The sequence below is a fragment of the Canis lupus genome, unplaced genomic scaffold (assembly GCF_011100685.1).
Source record: "Canis lupus familiaris isolate Mischka breed German Shepherd unplaced genomic scaffold, alternate assembly UU_Cfam_GSD_1.0 chrUn_S1729H1925, whole genome shotgun sequence".
NCBI classification, from domain to species: Eukaryota; Metazoa; Chordata; class Mammalia; order Carnivora; family Canidae; genus Canis; species Canis lupus.
The window spans coordinates 1-11,950 of record NW_023330578.1 but is presented as its reverse complement, the minus strand read 5'-3'; the positions used below and the strand labels follow the sequence as shown (position 1 = coordinate 11,950).

General features: G+C 42.8%; 1 long non-coding RNA gene across 1 annotated transcript; it reads right to left on the bottom strand.

Moving 5' to 3' along the window:
* Positions 1-819: 819 nt before the first annotated feature.
* LOC119878564 lies at positions 820-4,743 on the bottom strand. Its single transcript, XR_005387000.1, has 3 exons — positions 4,394-4,743; positions 2,744-2,746; positions 820-830 (listed from the first exon to the last, which is right to left on the bottom strand). It is a non-coding gene; the product is annotated as an uncharacterized LOC119878564 (long non-coding RNA).
* Between the last annotated feature and the right edge of the window lie 7,207 nt (positions 4,744-11,950).

Here is an 11,950-nt window from a genome sequence, read left to right as displayed (position 1 = left end):
TGACACAATTCAGGAATGAAACCTCATGGCAGGACTCGCGAAGGTTCCTTAAGATGCTGGGAAATTTTGAGTAGCAAACAGTTTTAATGTATTTACAACTAATTTGAAAGCAACTGGTTTGGGGTCCCTTAAACAAAATTGGAATGACTTGCAACAGCTGTTTCTCTGGAAACCTCACAGAGAGCTGCCTGTCTGGCTCCTCTTACTGGTACCTCTTCCCTGCAGGGAACTGCCTTTTCAGGTGCTGAGCTCTTTTGTATGTTCTGGGATAACAGCAAGGACCAGAAAGCAGCATGCATCCTCACATACGAGGGGAGCAGATGTATGGGAAAACCCAAGTGTAGGTTTAGAAGAAGAGAGACATGATAGAACTATTTAGAGGCTGATCCCAAATATGAGAATCCTGTTGACATCAATTTTCCATCTAGGCCAAGGCTCCCAACTATATCTCAAGTAACCACAGGATGTGTTTGATGGTCAGCAAACATAACACGTGCCTTGTGCTGCTTGACTCATAAATCATGACGGGGTGGTGGAAAGATATGCATGAGTATTTGGGTGTGACACGCACATATCAGGCTATTGATCTACTTATTATTTATCTTTTTTTTGATGTTTAAGTATTAGGATTTTATTTCCAGCACTTAAGGTTCATCCTTGGGTGTGTGTAAGAAGTCTAATAGAACCTGAGGGGCGGGCAGCCCCGGTGGCGCAGCGGTTTAGCGCCACCTGCAGCCGGGGTGTGATCCTGGAGCCGGGATCGAGTCCCACGTCGGGCTCCCTGCATGGAGCCTGCTTCTCCCTCTGCCTGTCTGTCTCTCTCTCTCTGTCTCTATGAATGAATAAATAAATAAAAATCTTTTAAAAAAAAAAAAAAAAAAAAAAAAAAAAAAAAAAGAACCTGAGGGGCTCCTTTTAAATATTTACCTACTTGTGATGGACAAACCAACCAATAAACCATTTTTTATTTACTTACATCACGGATCTCCCATAGGAAACCCTTCAGCCTAGCACCCTTCATAGCTCTAGTACAATGTCACTGTCCTGGGGTCTCACTGATCCACATCTAACGATGCCTACAAAACACCTATGCTATCCGTCTTATCTCATGAATCCTAGAGCTTCTCTCAGCTGTAAATGCAATGATGTTTACTAAAAGCAGTTCTGCTTTACTGACAGACAATATCTGACAGTAAAGAATATACCAAGACTTGACTGAACCAAAATTGCATGAAGAATGAGTTCACCCTTCTGCTCTGCAGTGTAGTTTCCAGAAGTCAACTGTGATAAAAAGCAGGAAATCACTATTTTAAAATTTTACTAACTCCTAAAAAGCTAGAAGTTGGATTTAACAGTTTATTATGATTTATAAGTATCGTTTTAAAAACATCAGTCCAATTGTAAATGGGATTGACTCCTTAATTTCTCTTTCTTCAGTCTCATTGTTAGTATATAGAAATGCCACTGACTTCTGGGCATTGATTTTGTATCCTGCCACGCTACCGAATTGCTATATGAGTTCTAGCAATCTTGGGGTGGAGACTTTTGGGTTTTCTATGTAGAGTATCATGTCATCAGCGAAGAGGGAGAGTTTGACTTCTTCTTTGCCAATTTGAATGCCTTTAATGTCTTTTTGTTGTCTGATTGCTGAGGCTAGGACTTCCAGTACTATGTTGAACAGCAGTGGTGAGAGTGGACATCCCTGTCTTGTTCCTGATCTTAGGGGAAAGGCTCCCAGTGCTTCCCCATTGAGAATGATATTTGCTGTGGGCTTTTCAGAGATGGCTTTTAAGATGTCGAGGAATGTTCCCTCTATCCCTACACTCTGAAGAGTTTTGATCAGGAATGGATGCTGTATTTTGTCAAATGCTTTCTCTGCATCCAATGAGAGGATCATATGGTTCTTGGTTTTTCTCTTGCTGATATGATGAATCACATTGATTGTTTTACGGGTGTTGAACCAGCCTTGTGTCCCAGGGATAAATCCTACTTGGTCATGGTGAATAATTTTCTTAATGTACTGTTGGATCCTATTGGCCAGTATCTTGTTGAGAATTTTTGCATCCCATTTACAATTGCACCCAAAAGCATAAGATACCTAGGAATAAACCTAACCAAAGATGTAAAGGATCTATACCCTCAAAACTATAGAACACTTCTGAAAGAAATTGAGGAAGACACAAAGAGATGGAAAAATATTCCATGTTCATGGATTGGCAGAATTAATATTGTGAAAATGTCAATGTTACCCAGGGCAATATACACGTTTAATGCAATCCCTATCAAAATACCATGGACTTTCTTCAGAGAGTTAGAACAAATTATTTTAAGATTTGTGTGGAATCAGAAAAGACCCCGAATAGCCAGGGGAATTTTAAAAAAGAAAACCATATCTGGGGGCATCACAATGCCAGATTTCAGGTTGTACTACAAAGCTGTGGTCATCAAGACAGTGTGGTACTGGCACAAAAACAGACACATAGATCAGTGGAACAGAATAGAGAATCCAGAAGTGGACCCTGAACTTTATGGGCAACTAATATTCGATAAAGGAGGAAAGACTATCCATTGGAAGAAAGACAGTCTCTTCAATAAGTGGTGCTGGGAAAATTGGACATCCACATGCAGAAGAATGAAACTAGACCACTCTCTTTCACCATACACAAACATAAACTCAAAATGGATGAAAGATCTAAATGTGAGACAAGAGTCCATCAAAATCCTAGAGAAGAACACAGGCAACACCCTTTTTGAACTCGGCCATAGTAACTTCTTGCAAGATACATCCACGAAGCGCAAAAGAAACAAAAGCAAAAATGAATTATTGGGACTTCATCAAGATAAGAAGCTTTTGCATAGCAAAGGATACAGTCAACAAAACTCAAAGACAACCTTCAGAATGGGAGAAGATATTTGCAAATGACATATCAGATAAAGGGCTAGTTTCCAAGATCTATAAAGAACTTATTAAACTCAACACCAAAGAAACAAACAATCCAATCATGAAATGGCAAAAGACATGAAGAGAAATCTCACAGAGGAAGACATAGACATGGCCAACATGCATATGAGAAAATGCTCTGCATCACTTGCCATCAGGGAAATACAAATCAAAACTACAATGAGATACCACCTCACACCAGTGAGAATGGGGAAAATTAACAAGGCAGGAAACAACAAATGTTGGAGAGGATGCGGAGAAAAGGGAACCCTCTTACACTGTTGGTGGGAATGTGAACTGGTGCAGCCACTCTGAAAAACTGTGTGGAGGTTCCTCAAACAGTTAAAAATAGACCTGCCCTACGACCCAGCAATTGCACTGTTGGGGATTTACCCCAAAGATACAAATGCAATGAAACGCTGGGACACCTGCACCCCGATGTTTATAGCAGCAATGGCCACGATAGCCAAACTGTGGAAGGAGCCTCGGTGTCCAACGAAAGATGAATGGATAAAGAAGATGTGGTTTATGTATACAATGGAATATTACTCAGCTATTAGAAATGACAAATACCCACCATTTGCTTCAACGTGGATGGAACTGGAGGGTATTATGCTGAGTGAAGTAAGTCAGTCGGAGAAGGACAAACATTATATGTTCTCATTCATTTGGGGAATATAAATAATAGTGAAAGGGAATATAAGGGAAGGGAGAAGAAATGTGTGGGAAATATCAGAAAGAGAGACAGAACGTAAAGACTGCTAACTCTGGGAAACGAACTAGGGGTGGTAGAAGGGGAGGAGGGCAGGGGGTGGGAGTGAATGGGTGACCGGCACGGGGGGTTATTCTGTATGTTAGTAAATTGAACACCAATAAAAAATAAATTAAAAAAAATAAAAAGATAGTAAAACAAACAAAAAAAATCAGTCCATTAAACCATGTAGAAATAAGTATGAAAAAGTCTGCAAAACAAAACATACTTTAAACATATTTAAGTAGAGGGATTATCTGAAATTCCAGATTTCTCAGTCACTTGGTTATTATACTATGGCAGCCAGGTAATCCTGAACTTCAGTCGGAGTGAGCCTTCTGAATCCAGCTTCATTGCAGATTGCAACCTCTATGTTGTCTTCTGTCATTTTTCCTTCAAAGCTTTCCTTTAGGGTTAATATGGCTGTATGAATGGCATCTTCAAGTTCCAGGTCTTCATTATATCTTTTCTCAAGGAAAGTCTTCCCATTCACATAGTTCTTTCCCATTGCTGTGGCTTTCCAGGCAAAGTAAGCTCCAGATGGATCTGACTGAAATGAATACGGTCGCCCCTCATTCCAACCACAAATTAGTAGGGAAACTCCAAATGGACGAACACCACCTGACTGAGTGTATTCTTGCATCACTTAAGCAACTCTGTAATTAGTAATTTAGTAATTTAGTATATTCACAGGATTCCACAGCTGAGCTGTGGGAATGGGTTCTTGGTAAACGAGATAGTATTGCTGAGCAAGATTTCGAGCTCTGTGCACGAGCACTCTGTAATCTGGGCCCATGCCACTATACACCAGGCCTATGTGCTTGGTAATTGGTTCCACTTTGTGGACACTTCGCTCATCATACAGAATAGATTTCTGTTTCTTCTCAGTTGCGAATACCACACCATTTGCGGCTTTAATTCCAACTGAAGGGGCTCCTCCAGCTACAGCAGCCAATGCATATTCAATCTGGACAAGTTTACCAGATGGGCTGAATGTAGTCAGTGAAAAGCTGTAACTGCGCTCCACCATCTTTGCCTGGAGTGCCAGAGCACAGCCTGATCTACTTATTTATCTAAATGAGAAGAGCCTACTGAGTGGTCAACATCCGGTTTCAAATTATTCCTTGTGACCACTTCATTCTGGAATGGTGGCAGAAGCGAATGGCAGGAGGAAATTCAAGTTAGACTCTGAGATTTAGCTACTGGAAGCTTAAGTCAGAGGTAAAGGGGCCATCCATGTTTTCTGACAGAAATTCCAGACCTCCAGCCCCCTAGGTGTTGGGTTTGGGCTCAATCAAAAGCCAGAATCAAAGCCTATTGTTCCTTGCTGCTTGCTTTAGCAAATGAGATCATTTCCATGACCCGTTGTATAGATTGAAAAGTTCTAGTAAGAGGTTGCTATTTTTATCATGATGACAGCAATATATGTATCCTGCAGTAAGTCGGTAGGGTCATGGACAATCAAAATGCCCAGGCTGCTTTTGGGCTCCAGTGAGAAAATGCCTGTGACCCCTACACTGATGAACAGCGCCGTGTGATGATGACAGAAGCCTGCTCCAGACATGAAGGGATTTTATTAGAACTGGCCATTGGATGGTGGCAAAGGGCGATATTTGATAGATGTAATAGTGCCCTCTGGAGCATTGAGGGATAAAAGGGAGGATGTCAGTGCCAGCCCCAAGGATGACAGTAACTGCAATACCATGTGCTGCAGGAGGCTAAGTGCTTCAGGTTCACCAGAGCTCTATGATGTACAAGTATTACCCCTGCTTTACGAACCCTCTGTTACTTGACTGACTTTATCCTGAGACCATACATGAGTGTGGAGTGAGGCCAGGATTTGCAACATTCACGAGTACTCACTTGGCATTTGCTATGTGCCAGGTCTGTCATATGTGCTCTACATGGATTACTTGGCTTAGTCCTCATAACGGCTCCATTAGGTAAGTACAACTGTTATCCACGGTTTATAGATAAGGGACCTGAGGCACAGTGAGGACAGGAGCTTCCTCAAGATCCCAAAGCTGGGAAGTGGCAGTCAGGATTCAAACCCCCATTGCCTGGGTCCAGAGTCCCTGCTCTCAGCCATGTACCTGGCTGTGTCCTTTATATCTGAGTCTGAGTAAATAAACTATTCTCTCTCAGAAGCAAACACATTTGTAATTATAAATTGTTGTTGTCGAGAGGGGCGGGGCAAGATGGCAGAATAGTAGGGTCCCCAAGTCACCTGTCCCCACCAACTTACCTAGATAACTTTCAAATCGTCCTGAAAACCCACATCATCCCCTGATTTACAGAGAGAATGGCGGGAATGCTACAGAGAGAGGAGTTTGCGCTTCTAACAAGGTTGGACCATGGGAAAAAAAATAAAAAAGAATTCGGTGGGGGAGGGGCCCCACAAGGAGCTGGGCTAAGGGGGGCGGGCAGCGAGAGACCCTGGGACAGGAAAGCCCAGTCCCGGAGAAGCAGGAATGATAAAAAATCCACCTGGATTATTCCCGGATAGAAAGGTGCTGGCAGGGACCTCGGGCAGGATCCCAGGAGGGGCAGTGGAGCTCCCAGGTTCCCGGGGTCCCTCACAGAACAGAAGTGCCTTGGGGAGAGCACCCCACACCCCCGGTCCAAGGTAAAGGGCTGGAGCGGGTGTCCAGTGGGGCCTCGGGAGCAGCTCAGGCGGTGGCTCTGGTGGAGGTTACTTGGCAGCCCTGGGAGCATGATTCCAGTGGTGCAGGCACTGGAGCCCAGGGTGACGGGGACACAGCCCCCTATCCTGTGGTCTCCCTGGGACAGGCGGAGGCCGGGAGGGCCCAGGACACCGGGGATGGTCCTACCACCTGGCCCCGCTGAGCTGTGCACGACAGCGCCCCCCACCCCCGGGGCATCCAGGCCAGTGCATTCTGGGAGCTGCCATCCTTACAGCAGGAGCTAACTCCAGGGCTGGAGTGCTGGCCGCTACCAGTGTGGTCGTTCCTCCTGGTGTCACCTGTGCCTGGGAGCGTTGAGGCCGCCAAGGGATATAGGCCTCACAGGGTAAACAGCTCCCACTGAGCCGTGCACCTGGCAGGGGGCTCCACAGCTCCCCCAGGTGCACACACCTGAGAAAAAGCACAGCAGGCTCCTCCCACAGAAGACCAGCTGGAAGGACAGGGGAAGAGCAAGTTGTGGACCAAGCAGCAATGGAAAGCTCCAGGGCAATTCCAGGGGTTTACAGTATATAGAACCAGAGGATACCCCTCCTTGTTTTTGTGTTTATTTGTTTCTCTTTGTTTCTTTGTTTGCTTTTTCTTTTTTTCTATCTTTTTTTTCTTCCTTTTTCCAACACAACTCATTTTTAGCCACTGCACTGAGCAAAATGACGAGAAAAAGAACTCACCACAAAATAAAGAATCAGCAACAGTACCCTCTCCCACAGAGTTACAGGATTTGGATTACAATTTGATGTCAGAAATCCAATTCAGAAGCACAATTATAAAGCTACTTGTGGTTCTGGAAAAAAAGTATAAAGGATTCAAGAGACTTCATGATGACGTAGAATTTATCTAATCAGGCCGAAAGTAAAAATCAATTAAATGAGATGCAATCCAAACTGGAGGTCCTACCGACAAGGGTTAAGGAGGTAGAAGAATGAGTGAGTGACATAGAAGACAGGTTGATGTCAAGGAAGGAAGCTGCGGATATAAGAGAAAAACAATGAAAAGATCATGAGGAAAGGTCAAGGGAAAGAAATGACAGCCTCAGAAGGAAAAATCTACATTTAATTGGGGTTCCAGAGGGTGCCAAAAGGGACAGAGGACCAGAATATGTATTTGAACAAATCATAGCTGAGAACTTCCCTACCTTGGGGAGGAAAAAAGGCATTCAGAACCAGGAGATAGAGAGATCCCCCTCTGAAATCAATAAAAACCTTTCAACACCTCGACATTCATAGTGAAACTTGCCAATTCCAAAGATAAAGAGAAAATCCTTAAAGCAGCAAGAGACAAGAGATCCCTGACTTACATGGGGAGAACAACTAGATTAACAGCAGACCTCTGCACAGAGACCTGGCAGGCCAGAAAGGGCTGGCAGGATATATTCAGGGTCCTAGATGAGAAGAACAGGCAGCCAAGAATACTTTTTCCAGCAAGGCTCTCATTCAGCATACAGGGAGAGATAAATAGCTTCCAAGATAGGCAGAAACTGAAAGAATATGTGACCATCAAACCAGCTCTGCAAGAAATATTAAGGGGGACTCTGTTAATGAAAGAGGATGCCCAAAGAAACAATCGACAAAAATGGGGACTGAATAGGTATTTTGATGACACTAAATTCATACCTTTCAATAGTAACTCTGAATGTCAATAGGCTTAATGATCCCATCAAAAGGCGCAGGGTTTCAGACTGGACAAAAAAGCAAGACCCATCTATTTGTTGTGTACAGGAGACTCATTTTAGACCTAAGGACACCTACAGCCTGAAAATGAAAGGTTGGAGAACCATGTACCATTCAAATGGCCCACAAAAGAAAGCAGGGGTAGCCATCCTCATTTCAGATAAAGTTTATCCCAAAGACTGTAGTAAGAGATGAAGAGGGACGCGATATCATACTTAAAGCGACTATGCAACAAGAAGACCTAACAATCATGAATATTTATGCCCATAATGTGGGAGCTGCCAAGTATATCAATCAACTAATAACCAAAGTTAAGACATATTTAGATAATAATACATTCTACTGGGAGACTTCAATTTGGTGCCTTCTGCAAATGACAGATCTCCTAAGAACAACATCTCCAAAGAAACAAGAGCTTTAAATGACACACTGGACCATATGTACTTCACAGATATTTACAGAACTTTACATCCAAACGCAACTGAATACATATTCTTCTCAAGTGCATGTGGAATTTTCTCCAAAATAGACCACATACTGGGTCACAAATCAGGTCTTAACCGATACGAAAAGATTGGGATTGTCCCCTGCATGTTTTCAGACCATAATGCTTTGAAACTAGAACTCAATCACAAGAAGAAATTTGGAAGAAATTCAAACACGTGGAGGTTAAAGACCATCCTGCTAAAAGATGAAAGGGTAAACCAGGAAATTAGAGAAGAATCAAAGAGGTTCATGGAAACTAATGAGAATGAAGATACAACCATTCAAAATCTTTGGGATGCAGCCAAAGCAGTCCTGAGAAGGAAATACATCACAATACAAGCATCCCCGAAAAAAACTGGAGAAAATCCTCAAACACAAGCTAACCTTGTACCTAAAGGAACTGGAGAAGACACAGCAAATAAAACGTACACCCAGCAGAAGAAGAGAGTTAATAAAGATTCGAGCAGAACTCAATGAAATAGACACCAGAAAAACTGTAGAACAGATCAACAAAACCAGGAGTTGGTTCGTTGAAATAATTAATAAGATAGGTAAACCAGGAGCCAGCCTTATTAAAAACAAAAGAGAAAAGACTCAAATTAATAAAATCATGAATGAAAAAGGAGAGATCCCCACCAATACCAAGGAAATACAAATGATTTTAAAATCATGTTATGAGCAACTGTACACCAATAAATTAGGCAATCTAGAAGAAATGGACGCATTTCTGGAAAACCACAAACTCCCAAACTGCAGCAGGAAGAAATAGAAAACCGAAGCAAGCCCATAACCAGGGAGGAAATTGAAGCGATCATCAAAAACCTCCCAAGTCACAAAAGTCCAGGGCCAGATGACTTCCCACGGGAATTCTGTCAAACGTTTAAAGAAGAAACTATACCTATTCAACTAAAGCTGTTCCGAAAGATAGGAAGAGATGGAGTACTTCCAAACTCATTTATGAGGCCAGCATCACCTTCATTCCAAAGCAGGAAAGACTATCCGCTGGAAAAAGCACAGTCTCTTCAAAAAATGGTGCTGGGAAAATGGGACAGCCACGTGCAGAAGAAAGAAACGAGACCATTCTCTTACACCATACACAAAGATAAACTCAAAATGGATGAAAGATCTAAATGTGATACAAGATTCCATCAAAATCCCATAGGAGAACACAGGCAACACCCTTTCTGAATGTGGCAACAGCAACTTCTTGCAAGATCACATCTATGAAGGCAAGGGAAAGAAAAGCAAAAATGAGTTATTGCGACCTATTCAAGATAAAAAGTGTCTGCACAGCAAAGAAAACAGTCAACAAAACTAAAAGACAACCTAAAGAATGGGAGAAGATATTTGCAAATGACCCATCAGATAAAGGGCTAGTATCCAAGATCTATAAAGAATTTATTAAACTCAACAGCAAGGAACCAAACATTCCAGTCATTAAATGGGCAAAAGACATGAAAAGAAATTCCACAAAGAAGACATACGCATGGGCAACAAACACATGAGAAAATGCTCCACATCCCTTGCCATCAGGGAAATATAAATCAAAACCACAATGAGATACCACCTCACACCAGTGAGAATGGGGAAAATTAACAAGACAGGAAACAACAAATGTTGGAGACCATGTGGAGAAAGGGGAACCCTGTTGGAATGTGAACTGGTGCAGCCACTCTGGAACACTGTGTGGAGGTTTCTCAAAGAGCTAAAAATAGATCTGCACTACGACCCAGCAATCGCACTGCTGGGGATTTTCCCCAAAGATACAGATGCAGTGAAATGCCGGGACACCAGCACCCCGATGTTTCTAGCAGCAATGTCCACAATAGCCAAACTGTGGACGGAGCCTTGGTGTCCATCGAAAGATGAATGGATAAAGAAGCTGTCATCTATGGATACAATGGAATATTACTTAGCCATCAGAAAGGAAAAATACTCACCTTTTGCTTCGACGTAGATGGAATCGGAGGGTATTAAGCTGATTGAAGTAAGTCAAAGGCAGAGTCGGAGGGCAAAGTATATATGGTCTCATTCATTTGGGGAATAAAAAATAATGAAAGGGAATTTAGGAGAAAGGAGAGAAAATGAGTGGGAAATATCAGTGAGGGTGACAGAACATGAGACTCCTAACTCTGGAAAACGAACAAGGAGTGGTGGAAAGGGAGGTGGGCGGGGAGGTTGGGTGACTGGGTGATGGGCACTGAGGAAGGCACTTGATAGGATGAGCACTGGGTGTTATGCTATACGTTGGCAAATGAGACTCCAATAAAAAAAAAGTTGTTGTTTTCCATGTGCTGTAGCACTTCTGGAAACAGAGATAAATTACATTATGTGCCCATTCCACCCTATCAGAGGGTGAGCTAGGCAAGGCAGGAGTCATGTATCTTGACTCATCATACTCCTGACACCTGGAAATGTGTGTTAAACAATATCTTATTCAAAACTCACACAATCGTGTTGGATCAACTTAATCTGGCCTCCAGTACACATAACGTGTCAACACCAACATAAGCACAAGCAGGATAAGTAACACAAATGGCATATCTTAACACATCTATAGGAGGGCAGCCTCGGTGGCTCAGTGTTTTAGTGCCCCCTTCAGCCCAGGATATGATCCTGGAGACCTGGGATCAAGTCCCGGGTCCGTCTCCCTGGATAGAGCCTGCTACTTCTCCCTGTGCCTGTGCCTGTGTCTCTGCCTCTCTCTCTCTCTCTCTCTCTCTCTCATAAGTAAAATAAAATAAAATAAAACATCTGTAGGAGAGATGCCTAATGATTACACACTCAATGGCAGATGGAACCATTCCAGTCTATGTGTAACTTTAAAAGTCCCGTTTTCATGGAAATCAGTAAAATGATGTGAAAGAACAAAATAGTGGCAGGAGAGATTTCCTCACAAGGAGAGCGAGCTGAACCAGTATCCGCCAAGTCATAGAGGGACAGCTCTACCATTCAGGATGAAATGGCCAACCAAGCACAATAGGAAGGCAAATTAAGCTCTCAGAAAGGGGGGCCGGAGACAGAGTGTTCCACAGTTTCTTGATGACTGCAGAAATGTGAAACCAAGGCCTTTCCTAAAATATCCTCAAACACACTCAAATTTTTACACATCTAGTTGCTTTAAATGTATTCCAAATAAGCTGACTTTTAGCCTTTTAGGGACTGCCTGCTTTGCATACCCTAGAAAACTGTGCCCAACATCTGCTGGGCATAGATAAGGTAATTCTAGGGCTTTCAGACCTCCAAGCCACTGCTGTCTTTCTCAGTTCTCTGACCTAGAGAATTTATATTGTGCTGATGGGGTGAGAGCACGCTGATTTCCCTATCCTCTGGGAGTTCCCTTGTCTCCTTCCCCTTCTGGGTGGCAAGCTTTTGTCATTCTCTATAAAGCATCTGAGTA